Source organism: Neovison vison, chromosome 5, assembly GCF_020171115.1.
Source record: "Neovison vison isolate M4711 chromosome 5, ASM_NN_V1, whole genome shotgun sequence".
Lineage (NCBI taxonomy): Eukaryota > Metazoa > Chordata > Mammalia > Carnivora > Mustelidae > Neogale > Neogale vison.
This window is the reverse complement of record NC_058095.1, coordinates 23,348,620-23,370,040: the sequence shown is the minus strand read 5'-3', so window position 1 is coordinate 23,370,040 and position 21,421 is coordinate 23,348,620. Positions and strand designations below refer to the sequence as shown.

Genomic DNA, 21,421 nt, shown 5'->3' with positions numbered 1-21,421 from the left:
AAGAAACTGACACAAAGAGATTCTGTGGCTTCCTAAGGTCACACAGCTAGTTGTAAGTGGCAGAGCTGAGGGGTGGAATGGGCCCTTCACATTCCCAGCAGCCCCAAGGGTGTGGTGTTTGTCTTGGTGTCCACAAGGCCAGCATGCAGCCAGTACTCAGAGAACGTTTGTTGACTGACTGGTTGACAGAATATGGAGAAACCTCAGATTCCTGTAATCTAACCCTTTGGAAGTAGCTGGAGTTGGAGTCTTGGGAAGGCAGCCTAGAGGCACGGCATTTGGTTATCTGTTGCGGGTGTGCCTGATCTAAACCCAGACAGGAAAGGAAAGCTCACACCCTCTTTGTTTCCCCAGAATTTTAAGGACATGGTGCTGAGCAATGGGCACATGGGAAAAGACTACAGGTAGGATTAATGAGTCTTGTTACTTTTTCATCTCTCTGGCCCTGAGATCTTCAGCCCAATGCATCACCTTGGATTGGTGGAAGAATCTGCCACCTTCAGTTGGAGGTTCAAGGCAGAGCTTGTCATAGTTCAAGGTTCTGGTTCAAGGCAGTGTCTGGTTCAAGGCAGAGCTTGTCATGGCCACCCAGGCACCTTTCCTCCATGGGATGTTGTGGAATTTCTGGCCACCCCCAGTCCTAAACCTTAGGCCCAGGGTTGTCTCCTCCACCCTCCTCCAACCCATGTGCCCCTGGGCAGGGGACCTGTTTCCCTCTGACTACCCCTCTGCTCCCCACTTGCTGGTCTGAAATCACATCAGTTACCTGCCACACGTCATCTGCAGACAAAGACTGGCGGGGAGCTCTCTAAGGAGAAAGAAGACCCAGTGTGGAGGAGTCCTTCTAATACACAGGCAGCCGTGACGGGTGAGAGGCCTGGGCCTGGCGTGGCCTGTTGGCACGTTGGGGGGCAGGTTGGTGGGCCCTTGCCTTGAGCCTAATGCAGTCCGCATTTCAGCTGCCCACCTTTCTCACTGTGTGATGTGGCCCTCCCGACCAAGTTCTTTGCTTTTAGCCTCTGTTTTCTTACCCCTGAAATAATCTCACTGGGAGGGTGAAACAAGGTGATAGGGGAAAAGTGGCTGACACCTGGTAATCTCCACTGTTAGTAGCAACAATTGTTAAACAGATGAGAGTCAATGGATGGAAACTAGAATGACCTTCTTAGGGCACAACAAGGAGATGTCAGAGCCAATGAGCTGCTCCTGGAGATAATGAGGCTCCCATCAGTGGAGGTGAGCAGGCACAAGCTGGGCTAGAAAGAATTCAGGCATTGGGTGAAGGGTTGAAAGAGAAACTTTAAGCGCCCTGCTTTGGGATCAGTACCCTGTGGTAGGAAGTTAGGGGAGCAGGTGAGAGCTGGTTCTTGTTGCAGGGTACTGGGGAGTAGGGGGGGGCAGAGCCCCAGCCTCCTGGGAACATGAGAGGTAGACTGCTGTGACTGCGGGATGCTAGGAGGCTCCTCTCAGGAGAGGGAGTCCGGGGAGGCTGCCTGGAGGAGGTGTGGTAGGGTAGCTGTGGTTCTGAAGGATGGGAGAAGAAGAAGGCCATTGCAGGCCTGGGCAGGCTTGGTGTTTGAGGGGCAGGGAGGCCCCTAGGCTGCCAGTCCTGAAGTCAGCTCCAAAGCTCCTGGCTACCCAATGGGGTATGGTGGTGGCGGAGGGGGACCTGCTGGCTCCCTGTCCTCCCACGCCTCAGCCTCTTCTTGAGGGGCCAGGCCTGCTCCCAGTGGCAAAGAGCTGTGGCTTGTAAAGAGCGGAACTGGGGAAAGAAAGACTTCTTATGTCCAGTGCCTTTGGGGGCGTCTGGGGGTCGAGGGAACAGTGGGGCTTTTGTGCCCTGCCTCCGGGAATCTGGCCGAGGAGGAGCCGTCCCTGGGTCTGGCTGGGCCCTCAGCAGGCAGGTCCTCTTTGAAGTGACCCTTTCAAAGCTCAGCCTGAATCCCTGGGAGGGGAGACCGCTCAGGGAGGGGCTTAGGGATGACCAAGACTGGCAAGCCAAGCATGGAAAGACCCAGTGCCAGCCTCTTTGTGAAGGCAGGCTGGTAGGAGGGGTGTGGGCTGGAGGAATGTGGCCAGGCTGCGGCGGGGCAGGGGCATGTGGGAGCCATTTAGGAGGACAGCACTCCAGGGGTCTTGGCCCCTCAGTATGGGTTAATATAGGGAAGGACAGAGTTCACCCTGGCCTTGTGCCTGGTTTCTATCAGTCCCCAGATTGATTACTGTCTGATTCTGGGCTCCTAAGTCCACAGCTGTGTCTTCCTTTTTAACTTCCTCAGGGAGCATGAGAACACCCCTTGGAAAGAATCTGTTTCCAGCACGGGACTTAGAGCCCCTGGGAGAAGGGACAGGGGCAGTCTGGCCTATTGGAGATTTTCCTGCTCCTGAGAACCCCCCAAAAGGCTGGAGTGGAGACCCCCACCTTCTACCACAGTTTCCTTCATTCTCAATGTGGAGGAAACTCTGTATTGTTCTCTAAGAGAAAGGGAGGGAGGGAGAGCGAAGCCAGCCAGAGAGGGGGCATCTTGGAAGATTTCAACTGGAGGGATCTTAAAGGCCCCCCTCCCCCACCAACCTGGCCACTTGGCCCCCACCTCCACATTTGACTCATGGCAGAGCTGAGGCCTAGAGAAAGCCCAAGGCCAAAGTGAGGAGACAGAGGAGGAGGGACAGTCTGAAGTGGGAGGAAAATGGAGGATGGAAGCCAGGTGGGGACAGGGTTCAGGCGGCTGAGTTGTATGTAATCCCAGGGTAGTGGAGAAGTTCCCAGAGTCTCTTCAGCTCGACTCTGCTATGATTCCATGAAAGGAGTCTGTGGGTGAAATTTTTGGGGCTGAGCAGTGGACAGTGGCACAAGACAGCCCAAGGTGAGAGCCCTACCCCACCCTGAGGCTCTTTTCTAGTTCATGGCCCCACGCCCTGATCTCTGGGCATCATGGCACTCTCTATACTCGAGAAGATTCTTCTAAATCTCCCTTTCCTCTCCTGAGGGTGTGGCCCCTGGTTCCTCCCCAAGAGAGGGGGAGGAGGGAGCTGAGCACCCCAGGCCCTGATGGGGGGCTGTGGGCGGTTCTGGTACTCTCCTGTATCTTGCACTGGCATCTGCAGAGCTGAGCCTTCATTAACTCTAATGAATCCTTGGCACCATGCCCTCCCTCTGGCCTGAAGTTTCTGGTAGGAGTGAGGGGACAGCTGGATTGAACCTAGAGCCCAGGAGGTAGAAGGGTGTCTGCAAGAGGGGAGTGGGAGGCAGAAAATGGGGGCCAAGCAGCAAGGCTGAGACTGCTGTGGGGAAGAAAAAACAGCCGCCCTTTATTCCCCACTGGGACCTTTTCCTCCCAGATGCTTAGGTCCCCACCGTGCTGGCTGAAGGGTTAGCTTCGAGACTGGGTGTGGCCTGGGACAGTGAAGATATTCCCAGGCTTGGCCTATACATAGAGTGTCTCTCCGCTCCCTAATGTCATGGGGGTGGGGGCAGGAGAAGGACCTGACTCCTGGAATTGGAAAATCAGGCAGCGGGCCAGATCTTAATGCAAACTGACCTTCTTTCATCTGGTGGCCATTTCTTATGTAGGGTCAGCATTCACAGCTCTCTTTGTGGGTCTTGGGATCCAGATGAGTATATGACACAGCCCCTGCCCTCAAAGGGTTCATTGTTGCTTTTCCTGCCACCCAAAAGTTTCACGAAGATCTCATAACCACGTTATGTTTGTTTCTATACTGTCTGCAAGTCCAGAACATTCTTTGCTGCCCCTCGCCCAAATGATTAACATAAACGTGGCCTAGCCTAACTGGGGAGTCAGACAGAAGCAGGCACAAGGGAATGTCTTCACTGCGACATCATCTGAGTGTGAATGTGGTCACAAAGCTAGGAAGAAGGGTTTCATGATGAAAAGAGTGTTGGAGGGTAGAATTCCCACAGGGGTTTGTAAAAAACCAGTTGGTGATAAGATTAATCGCCTTTCTCTCATCTCCTATTTCCAAACCTATCCTTAGGTTGAAGATTCTTTTAGGAAATTCCTTTTGATCGTTTTCAAGGGCCGTCGTGCGGAGGTTGTATATTTACAGAGCCTAGAGCTGAGACTCCGAGAGGGGTAGACAACTTCACCAAAGGTCACCCAGCATCTGCATTTAAAGATTTTATTTATTTATTTGAGAGAGAGAGACAGTGAGAGAGAGCACGAGCGAGAAGGTCAGAGAGCGAAGCAGACTCCCCATGGAGCTGGGAGCCTGATGTGGGACTCGATCCTGGGACTCCAGGATCACGCCCTGAGCCGAAGGCAGTCGTCCAACCAACTGCGCCACCCAGGCGTCCCTAGCATCTGCATTTAAATCTACGTCTTTCTGAATCCTAAGCCCGGCTTGCGGCTTGAGATCTCTGCTACATTCCTCCACAAGAAAAAGCCTGGAGGATACCTATCCCACTCTGGGAAGGTGGACCCTTCCCCTGGCCCCCTCCTGAACCTTGAAATCCATGGAGGTGTTAATAGATATGGGCAAACCCCGCTGCCTCTTCTGAATATGCTCCAGCTCTGAGGGAAGAAGGCTCCACTGAGGCTTGCCAAGGCTTGATAGGATGTCTGGGGGGTGCGGGTTGTGGAGGAGAGAGAGTGGCATTCCAGACAGAAAGATCCAGCATGAGTAAAGGCAAGGTGTGAAATAGCCTGGCCTCTTTTGGCATCAATGAATGCAAGACCGAGAGTCGAGTTGAGATTGTCAAGGCCAAGGAACGGCAAATCCTACCCCTCCCTGCCACCATCATGGCAGACCCCTTCATACGAAGGAGCTTGACTTGCTGCCATAAATACTTTGGAGTCCTGGAAGGGTGTCAGGCAGTGGAGGCAGCAGACCAAGTGAGAGATGATGAGGGCTGAAACTGAAGGTAGGGGGAGAGGACAGGGTAGGAGTAGGACTTATCACCCTCTTCCCCTTTCTAGAAACTTGACATACCATCTCTTCCCCTTGTCTGATAAACCCTTCCCTGCCTTCTCTGTTTTTTAAACTCCTATTCATCCTTCAATGCCCAGGTCAGATATTCTCCTTTGTAAGCCCCCAACCCTAACCCCATTTCCTCAAATATATGGGAACTTCCTCCTCTGGGCAGTGGATCTTAAGCCTCACGAGGGTGGGGACTTAGTGTTGTTCCCTGCTTTATCTGCAGCTTCTAGACCAGGACTTGGTGATTGGATGTGCTGACTGATGAGCAAACATTCCCGTAGCACTTGGTATGCATTGTGAGAACAACAACATAATAATAGGAATATTGGTGACAACTAACATTTAGTTTTTTAAAGATTTTATTTGTTTATTAGAGAGAGCACGAGCAGGAGGAGGGAGAGGGAGAAGCAGACTCCTCACTGAGCAGGGAGCCCGACTCAGGGCTCCATCCCATGATGCCAGGATCATGACCTGAGCTGAAGGCAGATACTTAACCTACTGAGCCACCCAGGGGTCCCACAACTAACATTTATCGAGCATTTTGGTGCCAGACACTGCTGTGCCAAGCATTTTGCATACACTATCTCTCTAATTTGGCACAACCCCATAGGAATAGATTATTTCTGTTTTATAATTGTAGAAATCTCAGGTTAGTAACTAGTCCAAGGACACACAGCTAAGAGGTGGACAAGTGGGGGTTCAAACCCAGATTCCTGGGGCTCCTGGGCGGCTCAGTGGGTTGAGCCACAGCCTTCGGCTCAGGTCATGATCTCTGGGTCCTGGGATCCAGCCCCACATCGGGTTCTCTGCTCAGCAGAGAGCCTGCTTCCCCCCACTCCCACTCTGCCTGCCTCACTGCCTACTTGTGATCTCTGTAAAATAAATAAATTTTTAAAAATATTTTTAAAAAATCCAACCCAGATTTCTCTGAATCCTATTTGGGAATGTTTATTTATTTATTTTTAAAGATTTTATTTATTTATTTGAGAGAGAGAGAGCACAGAGGGGGAGTGAGAGGGAGAAGCGGATTCCCTGCTGAGAAGAGAGCCCATGGAGGGCTCAATCCGGGGACCCTGAGACCACAACCCGAGCAGAAGGCAGACACCCAACTGCCTGAGCCACCCAGGTGCCCCTGTTTAGGAAGGTTTAGACACTATGCTTTACAACCTCTTTGTTTCATGCCTGTCTCTTCATAAAATCAGGGATTGTTTCATTAATTTAAAACAATCCTTTGTGGACTACTGAGCTCAGATTTGTTACAGCAATTCAGATGTGTCAAGCACTCAACAAGTCCTCTCAGGGGCCCCATTGACAACTGAGACGGCAGAGGCTTGGAGAGGGAAACCACTTGACTGGGGTCACAGAGCTGGGAGCTGATCTGAGTTCTCTTGGACTCCTCACCCTCGGTGACACCTACTCAGTAGTCCAGAATGGGACTGGGGGCTGAGCTCTGAGGTTGGCTGACTCCTTCGGGGACACACAAGGGGCAGGGCTAGGCCAGGGACCTAGTCTCCTGCCCCGAGGCCAGTGTGCTCCCTCACTGATGAGCAGAGGGAGTCCCGAGGCAGGCCTGAGGGCCTTGTAATTTCCCAAGTGCCAGCCATCTGTCAGACAGGTGAGCTCCAACGGGGCGGACTGGCCTGGCGCTGGGGTGGGAGGGCCGGTGTCTTACGGCGGCAGAGCCTTACAGGGCCTTGATAGAAGAAGGTGAGAGGCCTCCACTGGGGTCAGGGCATCAGTGGGATATCAGCCATGGGGTGACCCTAAAGACCTCCAGCCGCCGGCGTGGGAGCGGGTGTGAGCCGGGGCCGGACTTCGGCGCTGGTTCCCAGACCTGCCGAGACCAGCCAATGGGATAAGCGTGCTGCGCTCTGTTTGCATTGCTATTTGCATGACCACGCCCCTTCGCCCCGGCTGCTTGGCTTCGGCTCCCCTGCGGGCCTCCCAGGCCCCCGCGGTGTTTCTGGCCCCTGATGCAGGGCTGGCGTGGGCGGGCTGGGGCTGGGGCTGGGGGCTGCGGGCTGCGGGGCGGGCTGGGCGGACCTGGGCTGCCAGCCTGGCCGCACTATTCATAGCTCCGGCTGGCGTAGTTCGCATACTTGGCGTTTCTTACGTCTGGCTGGTCTGAGGCTGCCGCCTCTCCGCGCTCCTCCCTCTTTGTTCCCCTGTCCTTACCTTCTCACCCCCTCCTTTCCCGGCCTCTTCCCCCGCTCCTGCCCCTTCGACCTCTCTGCCAGTCTTCAGAAATCTAGAGGTGGCCCAGCCCACAGGAGGAAACTGAGGCCCAGAGAGTGGGCGTGTCTTTCGACCTGGCCTCCAGGGAGAAACTGGTAGTAATGAGGCGTGTAATGAGGTGGCTAAGAGCCTGGGCTCTGCCCGCAGACGGACCTGGGCTTGAGTCAGAGCTGCCACCCCGCGGGACCCTGGCAAGTTCTTGAGCTTGTGGTCGGGGGAATTTTTTCAGAAACAGTCAAGCTGAGATCTGGAGAAGGGATCTTGGGTTAAGAGAAGATAGGGGTGGGGGAGAGGGATCTGTGGATGTGGAGGGTCAGCCCTGCCTGGGTGGACAAGGGCCTGGCCAGCTGGGCTTGGGGGACAGAGGACACCGAAAGAGGATTGGAGCAGCTTCCCTCTTTTCCCCACCTCTTACTCCCTTATTCCAGTACCCCCACTTTCTGGATCCCATTCCCACTGAGGAAGGTGTGGGGTATCAAAAGATGGCTAAAGATCTGAAGTAGCCTCTGCCCTAGATAGTTTCCCCCTGGAGACAGTGTTCTGGCCAATGTGGACTCTCTCTAAAGAGAGGCTCATTCATTCCTTCGCATTCAGAAACATTGCCACGCACAGTCATAAATATATACACACTAACTCAAGAGTGATACAGGAATCTGACCCAGTCTGGGGTCCAGGGGAGGTGTCTCTGGGGAAATGACTTTTTTGCTGAGAACTACAGGGTGGTTAGGAATTAATTAGGGTGTGGTTTGGTGAGGCAGGGAGGGAGCTGGGCAAGAGAGAACAGCATTCCAAAAAGAGCATGTGCAAAGGGCCTGAGGCTGGAACCTAAAGGCATTGGAAGTAGACCAGGGTAGCAGAATACGGGGCGGGGGGGGGGGGCGGTGTGGTGTACATGCAACCTGGAGGCCCGTCCCACAGGGCCTGGTGGCCACAACTTTAAAACAATGAGTCTGGACCAGAGGAATGGTGGCAGCTTGGAAGAGAGTGGTGAACACGGTTAACTGGTGAAGGAGTCATTTGGGAAGCAGGGTCCTCTGATGGGTGGGATGTGGGGCTTTCTAGGCCGTAAAACCTCCAATTTGTTGATTCCCAGAATGCTTTCCCAGTAACTTTGTCAGGCCAGTATCCCTGAAGAAGTAAGAAAGCCTGAGGGACCTAGAGGCAGAAAAGGGCTAGGACCAGTACCAGTGGCAAGTGTGATGTTCTCTCCATAGCAGCCTTCATGCTGGGACAGTGATCTCTCTCTCACTAACCCCATGTCTCCCATCGCTCAGTGCCCTAGCTCCAATCATTCCCTACCTAGTACCAGATAGGACGGGGGCTCTGAGGGGCCGGGGTGGCAAGTGGGTGTGTGTCACACTTGTCCCAAGAGGCTGCTCTGCTGTTCAATGAGGGAAGGCATGCATAGAGTGCCTGGCATATAGTAAGGGTTCGATCTTAATTACTGCTGTGACATTTACCATGTCCCAGATTCAGGGCCAGGCAAGCAGGGGAGGGGTAGGATCTGGGGTTGGGGGACCAAAGCGATGCCATCTGTCTGCTGACTGCAGAGTCCAGCCCCAAAACCATCATGGCTGCCTCGTGGACAGGAGCCAAGCAAGGTGGTTTGTCCCTGCAGAGCTACCATCCCCTGCACCCTTCCAGCTGCCTCTGAAGCATCCTGGGCTGGATTAGGGAGAGGTTCAGCTCAAAGGCTGGGTGAAGGGATGACCTGGACAGGTTAGGCAGGGCCTGGGGTGAGGGGGTGGGTGGTTTCAGGGGTGGGGCTGAGAGCCTCTCCCTGCCAGGGAGCCCCAAGTACCCTGGGGGAGACTTTCGGCATTTGCCGAGACCTGCCCTGGGAGGGGATGTGGTCTCAGCTTGAGTAGGACGAGCTCTCCCCTGAAAGAAACCAGTGGGTGCACCTGTTGTCTCTGCCCAGGTGCTCAGACAACGGGAAGAGCCTCCGGAGAGGATTGTGTGGGGCCACAGGGAGAGTCAGCCCCAGAGCTCTCCTCCAGTGTGGTCCAGTGTGGAGGAGCAGAACGGATAGCATTTTGGAGCAGAGTCTTTGCAAGTATTCTTCTGCCTTCAGGAATGACTGCCTGCCCTGAATATGACCTAGTCTGCAAAGGGGCTCTGGCCTCTCTCCAGTACCCCTTGACCAAAGGAAACCCTCCCGAAGTTCTCGCGGTCACTCCGTCCTTCTGCAGGGAACCCTGCTCTTCTGTACAAGATGGGGAGGGGTGATCCTGGGGCGTGATACGGGGCTGAGGGGCTTGGAGAAGGCAGTGGGGAGGGGTGGGTGGAGGGATGAGGGCACCCCGCCCACTCGGGGCTGTGAAGGAAGATAAGCATGCCAGACCTGGGCCAGCAGGGGGCTCTGCTGCACATGGGACCCGCCTGCATCTCTGACAAGAGCGCGCACCCTTCAGAGGGTAGGGATGTTTTTCTTGGAGTGTTTGCATGAGAAAGCATTTGAGAATAGGGACTTGCCTCGGCGTTACGCCCTTGCGCACACGTGTTTGTGTGTGTGTGTGTGTGTGTGTTACAGGTGGTGTGTAAGCTGGGAACAGACGTGTGTGCTGAGGTGGGGAGGCCTCAGGGGGCGGGAACCCCACAGTTCCCACGGCTTTTGCTATGGAAACTCTTCCAAGGTTGTGACGCCTTAGGATGATGTGACATCCCGAGAGTTGGGGTATCCATGGGTCCATCCATGCCAAGGACTTACTGGGTGCAAGGGTCAGACTCCCCTGGCACCCTGAGAGCTCCTATTCCGGCTACTAGGGCCCCAAAGGTGACAATAGGGACTCTGAGAAGGCATAACGGAGAGGGGTGGGAGGGCAAGGTCGTCCAGACAGGAGGTTGTCCAGCTATCCTGGGCAAACTCTATGGGCAGGGCCTGCTCTTAGGCCCCCCGGGGAGACTTGTTCATTTGTCCCACCTTCTTTCAACACTGTCCTTCAGATGGGAGTTTCAATAGGACTGCATCCTTTCTTTTTATTGTGGTAAAACACACGTACTATGCAATTGACCATTTCCAGTGGACAGTTCAGGGGCATTAAACACATTCCCATTGCTGCACAACCCTCACCCTCACTGCCGTCCATCTCTCGGACTTTGCCATCTTCCGAAACCGAAACTCTGTGCCCATTAAACAGTCCCTGACTTCCCCCTTTCCCTTGGCAGCCACCGTTCTGTCTTCTGCCTCCTGGCATCCAGGTAGCTCGTCTAAGCAGAATCATGTAACGTCTGTCCTTCTGTTCCCACCTTATTTCACTAAGCGTAACGTCTTCCAGGTTCATCCATGTTGTGATTTCCTTCCTTTTTAGGACCAAATAAATTGTCTCGTATGGATTTACCGCGTCCTGTTTACCCGTTCACGCACCAGTGGGTGTTTGGATTGTTTCCACCTTTTGGCTGTTGCAGATATTGCCGCCATGGATGTGGGTGTACGCATACTGCTTTGAGTCCCCATTGCCGCTTCTTTAGGAGACATAGCCAGAATTGCTACGTCTATGGTAATTCTGTGTAATTTTAGGAGGACAAAGCCATACTGTTTTTCCACAGCAATGGCACCATTTTGCATTCCACAGCAAAGCATATGCAGGTTCCAATTTCTCCACATCCTCCCCAGGAACAATTCATTTTTTTTTTAATTTTTTTTTAAAGATTTTATTTATTTATTTGCCAGAGAGAGAGAGCGCATAGGCAGGCAGAGTGGCAGCAGAGGCAGAGGGAGAAGCAGGCTCCCCGCCAAGCAAGGAGCCCGATGCGGGACTCGATCCCAGGATGCTGGGATCATGACCCGAGCCGAAGGCAGCCGCTTAACCAGCTGAGCCACCCAGGCGTCCCGGAACAACTCATTTTTGAGAGCCTGCGGTGTACGAAGCATTCTAGTAGTACGAATCCACTTCTGAAAAGTTGTCCTTAGGAAGCTCTCAGGCTAATGAGGGAGACTTGGGACATACCCTTGAGCAGCCTCCAATCTGAGGGGAAAGACCCAGGCTGTGAGCTCTGGGAGACCCTGGACAGATATGGGATGAAAACACAAAACACAACAATGAAACCCTGTCTTTTCTCAGGGAGCTCCCAGTCTGATGGAGGAGGCGTAGCTTCTTCCCTCTGGGGAGTCCCACGTGGGCCCAGACACCAGAATGGATACATGGAGGGTGAGCACTGAGACAGTCAAGGGCCGCTGAGTGGAATAAATCAGGGGGTGGAGAGGGCTTGCGGTGGGCCCTGTCCCACGCCAGCCTGTGGTTGCCTGGGCAATGGCGCTCCTGTTTACTTTGTGGCTGGTTCCAGACTCACCCTTTTCTGCAAGTGCTCATTTCCCACCAGAAGGAAAGATGCTCTTTAGTCTCCCCTCTCTCTGCTGTCCCTGAGGAGGGGACTGGCTCTCCTGCTGGGTGGAGGCCCTGCCAGCCTGGCACCTTGGCCGTGTCCCTTGCCTGCCGGGGTCTCACGTTGCCTCCTTCCCCACTCCCAAAGGGCCAAAGTTCTGCTATGGCATTGGGGCCTTCTGCTGATGCCTCCCTGCCTGGGGGGCGCTGGGGCATGTGGGAGCCTGTAAGGGGCTGGCAGTGGGAGGGGGAGATGAAGCCCAGGTGAAGAGGTTCACCCGGGTCTGTGTAGACCTCCCGAGTGTCTGCCCATGTCGCTGGGCCCTTGCGTACACTTGGTTGGGCTGTCGGCCTGACTGTGAGTGTGCGAGAGAGTGTGAATATCCAAAAGACAATCAAGACAGTTTGCGTTGCCTTGGAGGGCATTATGCTAAGTGAAGCAAGTTAAACAGAGAGAGACACATATTGTCCAGTCTCACTTATATGTGGAGTCTAAAAACAACAACAACGACAAAAACCGAGCTCAAAGATAGAGAGAACAGATGTTGGTTACTAGAGGCAGGGGCTTGGGGTGGGCAAAATGGGTGAAGGGTGTCCAAAGGTACAAATTTGGGGTGCCAGGGTGGCTCAGTCAGTTAAGTGTCTGCCTTCGGCTCGGGTCATGATCTCAGGGTCCTTGGGATCGAGCCCCACATCAGGCTCTCTGCTCAGCAGGGAGCCTGCTTCCTCCTCTCTCTCTGCCTGCCTCTCTGCCTACTGGTGATCTCTGTCTGTCAAATGAATAAATAAAAATCTTAATAAATAAATTGTTATTTAAAAAAAGCACAAACTTCCAGTTATAAAATAAATAAGTCACAGGGATATAATACAGGGCATGATGATTCTAGTTAATAATGTGGAATTGCATATTTGAAAGTTGCTAAGAGAGTAAGATCTTAAAAGTTCTTAACCAACTGATTCACCCAGGCGCCCCAGGATCTTAAAAGTTCTTATCACAAGAAAGAAACTTTTATTACTATGTGTGGTGATGGGTGTTAAGTAGACTTATTGTGGTGATCATTTCGCAATATATACAAATAGTGAATCATTAGTTTGCACCCCTGAAACTAATAAGTGTCTCAATTATACCTCAATAAAGAAAATGTTTAAAAGGAAAAAAAGAAACCAGCCCAAACCAGCTTGCATTTCTTGAACCCTTACTATGTGCTTAGGACCTGTGCTAAGGACTTTCTTTAAATTACTTTGTTTCCCCAACAACCTATGAGGTTGGCAAGGAGTGTCATTCCCATTTTACGGGTGAGGATCAGTAGTGAAGTGAAATAACTTGCCCAAGGTCTCATAGCCAGGGAGCGGTAGAGATCCAACTCAGACCTGGAGGTCAAGGACTCCAGAAGTCTCCAGAGCCCGTTGCTGGCCCCTGAGCCTCTGGAATAACTGGGGATTCTGGTTGCTGAGGTCGTGTCCATCTCTCCTTGAGATGGCAGTGGGACTCCTGGGAGGGCAAGTGCTTCCTTCTCCCTTTCCTCCTCCAGCCTTCCTCAGCTCTGGCCCAGTTTGAGGGTAGGAGAGGAGCGTATAGCAAATACCCCAACTCAGGGCAAGCCTGGCTCTGGATGGGGAGAGCAGGAGGTCTGGAGAGACCCTTTGGACCACCCTCTGCTCCATAGGCTGGACTGAGGGAGGTTCCCCAGGCTCCCAGTGACGCAGGGTTATGGCACACCGAGCTTGCTGAAGATGCAGGCTTGCTGGGCCGGCTCATCAGCTTGGCCTGTTAAGGCATGCCAGGACTGCTTACAAGCAGTGCTGGGAACCAGGCCTCTGAATGGGGCAAAGGGGTGGAGGAGGACGGGGGGAGGGGGGAGGCCGCCCTTGAGCAGGGAGACTGGGGCAGGGGTCAGAGGCCCAGGCGTGGGCTGGGCTGGCATGCCTTGGGTATCACATTGCCGGCATGCCTGGGATGGACGGGGACTGGCGGTGGATTTGCTCTGTCTGTGTATGAGATTGTGGGGTGGTTATAGAGGTGAATATATGGGACCTGTCGGAGAGTCATAAATGGGGGAGATTCTCTCCAGGTAGGGGCACTGTTTGTCATGTTTTGGGGATCTACATCTGAGAGGAGGCACTAATTAGGCAAGAAAGAAAAAGAGAAAGAAAAGTAGGCAAAGTGACCCTGAGCCCCTCTCTCTCACTTCCTGAACCACAGGCCTTAAGTGCTATGCTTCTCTCTCTTTTCTTTTCTTTCTTTCTTTTAAAAGATTTTACTTATTTATTTGACAGAGAGAAATCACAAGTAGGCAGAGAGGCAGGCAGAGAGAGAGAGAAGCAGGCTCCCTGCTGAGCAGAGAGCCCGATGCGGGACTCGATCCCAGGACTCTGAGATCATGACCTGAGCCGAAGGCAGCAGCTTAACCCACTGAGCCACCCAGGCGCCCCTGTTTCTCCTCTTCTTACATGCCTTGACCCTTGGGCCCCAGAATGCTCTACTCTTTCCCAGTTCCTGCTTGTCAGGCTGGCCCTACAGTCTTCTTCTGTAGCCCAGGCCACCCTCTTCTTGGTGGTCTAACCCGGAAGGCCCCTGACCTTGCCCTCAAGCAAACCGCCCCCTCATAGAGAGATGCAGCTTTGACACAGGGACTCCCTTGGTATGTGGGGGTCTCCCTTGGTGGGAATGATGACAACTGGCTCGGGCCTGGATTGGAACTTGGGGGCTCCTAAAGGTTTCAGGGGCTGGGATGCTAGTAGAACTATGAGCACCCTGAGATCAGGTGTGTACTTATTCTCCAAGGTGTCCCAGCCCTTGGCCAGGCTCCTGGCCCACAGCAGGCACTCAAGACATGGTTGTCGAATGGATAAACGAGAGGGGGAATAGAAGGAGATCTGAGTTAGTCTGGGATCGGGGTTCAGCTTCGTAAAAGTGACATCTTGAGTCAGGCACTTGCCCTCTTCGAGCCTCAGTTTCTGCATCGGACGAACGGTGGAACACAATCCCTGAATAGCCAACTTAGGGTAAAGGCTGCATGAAATCCAGTGAAAGTGCCTTCAAACAGTAAAGAATGATGATCTCATTTGAAGAGAAGACTGGATGCCCTCCCCTTGGAGGCACAGCCCCCGAGCCCTATCCCAGGGACCCTCAGCAAGATGAAGTTGAATGGATTTTGCAAGCTGGTCAAACTAGAGGATGATGGGAGGGACTGCTCAGCGGGGTAATTCCTGATTTGGGGGGAGGAAGCCGGGGAGGGTGCAGGGGAGGAGGACTCACACCAGGCAGGAAGGCTTGGAATAGAATCTCAGCACCGCCTGGTATTTCCCAGCCCTGGGCCCCATCCCCCCCCTCTGGGACCCACCCCACATTCCTTTCCCAGAGGAAATGGGGGAGGGGGCTGAGAGGCTCCCCAGACCTGTAGAATCAACTGTTCAAACTCTGTACAACCTTCCAGGCCCTACTGTGTGCACCCCATTCATGACACCCCTGCGGAGGCAGCTGGGCAGAGGGGGCAGGGTGGGGAAAGGGCACGTTTGGGTTGGAAGAGACGGGGACCCCCTTGCTGCCCAGCCAGGTTAGAGGGCAGGAAGTAGACATCATATATGGTTTATCATCTCCTAGGTCTCTGAACACAGGAACCCCGTGCTGCTTCTCTGCCTCGCCCCTCCCTGTAGCCCTCAGAAACCTCAGCAGTTTCGAGGGAAGTGGATTCCTGATAGACCCACAGCAGCACCTGTTGGCCACGAGAGGCTCCGTGGGGCACGTAGTGGGGAGAGTAACCCCATTTCCTCAGAATCAGAGACTGGGCTTGCGGCAAGAAGAGAGGAAGTCAGGCAGCTGGAAGGACCTACTGGCTGCTTACTGGGGAGAGCAGGCCGGACTCTGAAGGAGGACATCCCTGAGGCTCTTGCCCTCCGTTGGGGCCACAGTGTGTGACAGGGCTAAGGACAGCGTGTGGTGGGGCTCCCAGCTGGTTTCTGAAGGCCTGACCTTGGTGGGGGAGCAGACAGGGAGGCACAACTGACAAGGGCAGGAGTGACCCTGATCCAGTATCCTTGGTTTTCCAGTGATGGGGGGGCAGGGAGGCTGCTAATGGAGATGCCAGGTCAATGCTCCCCCTGACTGTGGTTCTTTCCCACTCTGCCCCTAAGCTCTCCTGACTCAGCGCCCGAGGCAGCCTTGCTCTTCCCGTCTGGCTTCCGCCAGGGTGGGGGTGGGGGTCCAGCTCCTGCACAGGGGGCCCAGCAAGCGGCAAACAGGAAACAGGAGAACAAAACCCGCTCCCTGGCCCCCACTCGCCTGCCTCACCCTCACCCTTCCTCCTCCCTTCCTCCTCCCTCCCTCGCTCCTGCCCAGCCCAATAGTCCTCTAGTTTGCCTCCCTAGGTCTGGGTCTGGCCGAGTTCCTCTCCTGCCTCTCCATCTCCCTCCCCTACCGCCTCCCACCCCATCCACCGAGATCCACCACGGTGGCTGTCCAGCAGAGGACACAGGTGTTGGGGTGGGGCGGGCAGGGGGAGGTACCCCTTCTGCAGGGCCCTCCCTTTGGTGGTTGCCACTCAAGGACCCAGCCCTATGGCTCTTCCTCCCAGAACTCCTAGATAAGGGAGCAGGGTTGGGCTGAAGGTGCTCCCCTACAGCCACTGCCCTTCCCTGGCTGCCCGCTAGAATTTAGGTGTAAGATCCAAAGTTGGAGTGAGGGGCCCTGGGCTTGGAGTTCCTCGCTTGCCATAACAAGCTAAGTGCTCTTGGGCCTCCACTGCTTTCCTGGAATATGGGGTCATAGCCCGGGGCCTGGGCCACAGGGAGTGGCTATGGTAAAAAGCACCCTGGGAACCATCCAGTGAGGCAGCCATGGTGGCGAATATGCACCTACTAGCCAAGGCCTCTGCTGGCCCCACCCGGGAAGGGGCCTGGGGAGAGAGAGCCAGGAAGGGGAGGCAAGCAGGGTCTGCCATCAACATGGCCTTCCTGTCTGACTCACAAGCTGGGGTGGGGGGTTGGCGAGCTCAGCGCCCATTGTCAGCCTGGCCATGGCCCCTCTGGGTGGAACTAATGGGCAGGGGGTCCTGGGGAAGAGGGATCCTCGCAATCCCCTACCAGCAGTGGTGGGGACCCCACCCGCAGCTTTAGGGGCTATCCTAAGTCTGCTGTGGGGTGTTAGGAGAGTCGGTCTGCTCTCAGTGCTGGGCAGTGTGTGTGTGTGTGTGTGTGTGTGAACGGAGGGGTACAGCACCTATGCATGGAATGTGTGTCTCTGGGCGATGTGTGCATGTCATCTAGCTGCCTTCGTGGGGGTCTCCTGGGGTGTGTGGCTAGTGTGTGGGTGTGTAGGGGGGGCGGGGAGGTGTCTGGTGTGGTTTTAGGAACACAGTGGGTATGTTTGCAAATGTGTGTGTAGGGGGTGTGGGGGGCATATTTGCGTGGGAGGGTGTCCAAAGCATGTATGGAAAGGTGTCCCCCCACAACACATATGTTAGGGGAACAGTGCGTTTATGGGGGGTCTGCAGACGGAGGGAGAGTGAATGTGAGTATGTGTGTGGATGAAGAGTAGCAGCTGTATAGGGGTGTGTGTGTGTGTGTGTGTGTTGTGTGGGTCTGTACAGGGTGGGTAAGTGTGCGTGTACATGTGTGCCCGAGTGAAGGTGTTTCTTGGGCACGTGAAGTTGGATGCGCGGGTGTCCTGTGGAGTACAACTCTGCGTGCGTGTGGGCCTGGGCACCGTGTGAACTTCCGTCGTGCGGGAGGGTGAGGGTGTGTGTGTACGTGTGTGCCCGTGGCCAGGGTTTGCGGCTGCGCGGGGGCGCTGTGTAGTGCCTCCCGCGTGTGTGTGGGTGTGGGTGTGTGTGAGTGTGTGGCATCGGGGCGGCCGCGCACAGGGGCCGCCCCGGAGGGGGAGGCGTCTGTTGGGCGCGACTCGCCGGCGTGTCCGGGCTCAGGCGCCTTCTGCGGCCGGGGAGGCGCGGGAGGCGCGGGGCTGTGCAGCCGTCCTGCCGCCGTCGGAGCGGGCCGTCCATCCCCTCGGGGCCCCTGGGTCCCGGACCCGCGGCTCCGGGGGGCGGGCGGGGACCCCCGGGGCCCGCCTGCCACCCGGGGGGCCGAGGACGCCGCCGGCTGGGCGCCGTGGAGCCCTCAGGGTCCCCTGCGCTGCGCGCCCCGCTCCGGAAGCCCGGCCCGCGGCGCCTAGGGGCCGGGGCGGCGGCCGGACCCTGGGGCCCCCGCCGGCTGCCGCGCTCGTGGGCAGTGCCGTGTGGCGCGTGGAGCGGGCGGGGACCCGGGGCTGGCGCTGGGAGCGAGCCGTCGGCGTGGACTGCAGCGCCCCGGAGCCGCGCTGTCTCTGGCTGCCCTGCCTCGCCCACAGCGATCTCCGCGCGCGGGGGCCGCGCAGTGCCAGGGTGAGCGCCACGGGGCTGCGGGACGAGGGGGGCGGAGAGCTGAACTGGGGCCTTGTCCGGGTGGGTGGGGGGGTGCAGTCGGGCTACCAGCTCCTTGGGCTCTTTGAGCTGAGTGCGACGGAGGCCCCGGAGTAGGGAGGGAGTGAGGAGCTGGAGAGATGTGGTCCAGGGTGGCAGGTTGTGGCTGGGAGCTTCTCTGGGGTTGCTGGATGTGGACCTCCCAGTCTGGGGGGCAGCCTCCAGTGGTTCAAGCCTCTGGGTTTACACGCAGTGAAAGTATGGAAGGGACCAGGGTTGTTGGAAGAGATGCTGGGGCACAGAGTCCTGAGGAGTTTGCTGGGCAGGAACCCTGAGTCAGAGGCAGGCAAGGGTGTTAGTAAGTGGAGTGGAGGGCATCGTTTGGCCATCTTCCTGTTAGGGCGAGTGGGCACAGGGCACAGGAGGGCTTCCTAGTGGGCAGAGGGGTAATGAGTGATCTCAGGGAGAGGACTGACAGGCATGGAGATAGGGGGTGGGGACAGTGTATCTGCTGTCCGGGATCGACCAGGCTGGTAGGGCGTGAGTCACAGTGGGCATCGTGCCCAGCATGAAGGCTGTGCTCCCGCAATGACCTCTTTATGCTACTAGCGGGGAGGAGCAGGACTCCTGGGTTCTGGTTCCTGGTGTTGCTAACCTACCACGTGTCCTCTGTCTCACTTGTGGCCCTGGGGCCATCTGCCCTCTTCCCACCATCAGCTGGCATTTCTGGATGTCTCTAGCTGGACCAGGAGAGTGGTAACCAGTGATGTCCCCGTGTCCCCCCCGAGTCTCTCTCTCTCCACGTCCCCTTGTCTCTGTGCCTCCCCCAGAGAGGCAGAAGTAGGGATGTGTGTGAGCTGAACCCCTTCCCCATCTAGTTGTCTTTCTATTCCCAATGCTGACTCCTTCTCTGTTCCTGTGTCTACCCCCTCACTCCCTGTCAAGACGAGAGCCAGACCCCGTGTTGTCCCAGGTCAGAGGGGAGGAGAGGAAATGTGTGCATCATAGCGTGAAGGATTGAGGTTAAATCCAAGGAAGAACTTCCCACAGGGGCACCGCCAGATCTAGCTGTTGATGGGGGTTGTGTGCTCTTCAGGCAGGGGTGTAGTGGCTGTGACGGTGGGGGGGAGGGGGATTCCCACATGGACATTCTCAGGAGCTGGGTGGAAGGGATGGGGGAAGGGAGACTGGGAGGAAGGAAAAGAGGAAAGGGAGAGGCAGAGACAAGGGAGGAGGTACCAGTGGGGCTTGGGCCAAGAAGGGCCCTGAGAGGAGAAGGCCTGCCCCCTGCCCTGGGTTACAGCCAGGCCCCCAGAGAGGGACACCCCCAGGCCACTGGCTGCTCAGGGCAGGATGTGTGCTGGAGGAGGGGTGGGGGGCGTGCGGGGACCTGTCCCAGCCACTTCTCGTCACTGGGGCAGCTGGTGGCTTAAACCTTAATCCAGGACACCGGCAAAACAATGGGCCCTGCAAAAGAGCCTCATCTCTGAGCCTGGGGGGGAGAGGTGTGCAGGGGAGGCAGCTAACACTGGGGAGGAGCAGGGGCTTCTGGTAGGAGCAGGCAGGGAGGATCCCCCAGACCCTCTTCTCTCCCCCATCAGTTCCTTGCCACATCAGCAGAGATAGAAAATCCTGGGGATTTCAGACCTCAGCAGAATTTCCAGAGAATTTTCTCTTCTGGACTCTTCAGACACCCCCATGGGGGGTGTGGGGCTTGGTGGAACTTGCGGGGAGCTCTAGCTACAAGTGGAAGGAGCCAAGGGTCCATCTCTAGGCCTCCTGCCCCATGCCGGAATCCATGGAATGCCATGGCTGCCCGGACTGGGGAGCACCACTGGGACTGGGGAGTTCTATTGCTTGGACCTCTCAGGGGAATGAGGGCTCACAACCTCATCTGACGAGCTTTCTAAATGGATATGATTGGAATGATTGTCCTGGCCTGGAGCCTCGCTCAGGCCCCCGTACCTTCTACCTGGCCGTGTTTGCTGGGACTACGTGAAGCAAGCCTCCCCCCTCTGTCATGTTTTTCTTTCATCTTCTGAGACCTGACAATCCACCCGCTCTCCCAAGTCTGTGTAACTGTGGTCCCACTTTCCACCCCGCACAGAAGTCCCTAGTGAGGGTGCCTGAGTGGCTGTCGGTTAAGCGTCTGCCTTCCGCTCTGGTTGTGATCCCAGAGCCTTGGGATCGAGTCCCACATTGAGAGAGCCTGGTTCTCTGTCTCCCATTCCCCTTTCTCATACTCTCTCTCTCTCTCAAACGAACAATCTCTGAAAGAAGAAAAGAAAGAAAGAAGGAAAGGAAGGAAGGAAGGAAGGAAGGAAGGAAAAAAGGAATCCCTAGCAAAAGGGCTGGGTCCAGGTCTGCTTTCCACCAGAAGTGTGAACAGGCTGGGGCAGGGATACATGAATGAGTGTCTTAGTATCCGTTCATTGGAGTGGCAGATTTGAACTTTCTCTAGCTGTTAGACTGGGGTGGGGGGTAGAGAAAGGGACTTACTGGGGGGCGGGGGAGGGGAGTTCTCACCCACTAAGCCCACTGACTTTTCCCCTCTCCTCCCAGTTGCCTTTGTTCCCCGGAGGACTCCTATCTGGTGCTGGTGCTGGGAGGAGCTGGGGGTTGAGGACTGTTGAGGGTGGGGGTAAGAGGATTTCTTGCCCTCTGAGGTTTGGATGAGGGCCCTCAGATAGGTTAGGATGCCTGCAGTTGGGGGTTAAAAGCCCCAAGGGAGGCATCCTGGCTTTTCACCGTCTTCTCCAACTTGCCGTCCACCGCCCTGGTCACGCGTCTGTCTGACACCTTCCTGTCACCCACCTTCCCTCTCTGCGTCTGAGCAGGGAATCTGAAGAGAGAGCCCTCTCTCAGGGGGTGTCTGTGCTCTTGTCCCTCCTGCTCCAGAAGCAGACCTGAGTGCCCCCAAACCCTGGTCTTCAGACACCCTCTGCCAGGTCATCTTGGGGAATCCCAAGAATTGCATCTGGTCAGCCAGAGGGCAGTGGAGGGCCTCCCAACCCCCCCATCTGGTTCCCCTCTTCGATCCCATGAATAGCCAGGCCTTTGGCTGGGCTCCAGAGCCTCAGGAAGTCCCTTTGGTTGTCTGGGGTCTGGGCTGCTCCCTCGTGGCTCTAGTCCCCCACCTGCTGTTGCTGCTGCTCCTGAAGGATGCATGTTTGCGCTCCCGTCTGTCAGCGCACGTGCGTGTCTGTGTGTCTGCAGCATATGCCAGGGGCCTGTGTCTGTATGTATGTGCTGTGCAAGACCCTGATTGTGTGCGACTGGGTGTGCACATGTCTATCTAATGTAAGTGTGTGTGTGTGTTTGCTCCTTTGTGTGTCCGTCCTTGTGCACCTTTGCACAAGAGTGTGCTTCTCTGGGTGTGTGCTGTTCTCACTGCAGGAGTGCAGGCTGACGTGTGTGTGTGTGTGTGTGTGTGTGTGATGGTACAGCAGGCAGCAGTGAGCGTGGACGGCAGCAGGCACTTCTCCAGCAAGCAGTCTATATGTGCAGATCCTGGAGCATAGTAGGTGC

The 21,421-nt window shown here is 55.7% G+C and overlaps 1 protein-coding gene across 3 annotated transcripts in view; it reads left to right on the top strand.

Annotated features, from left to right (window-relative positions):
* Window positions 1-21,421, top strand: part of ARHGAP23 (Rho GTPase activating protein 23) — a 70,704-nt gene that overhangs the window by 3,879 nt on the left and 45,404 nt on the right. The window contains exon 1 of one of the 3 annotated variants that reach the window (XM_044248128.1): window positions 17,552-17,875. The exons of the other annotated variants lie outside the window; for them this stretch is intronic. The gene's annotated coding sequence lies outside the window, so the exon portion shown is untranslated. Of the gene's footprint in view, window positions 1-17,551; window positions 17,876-21,421 lie in introns of those variants that run through there. 3 annotated transcript variants of the gene reach the window in all.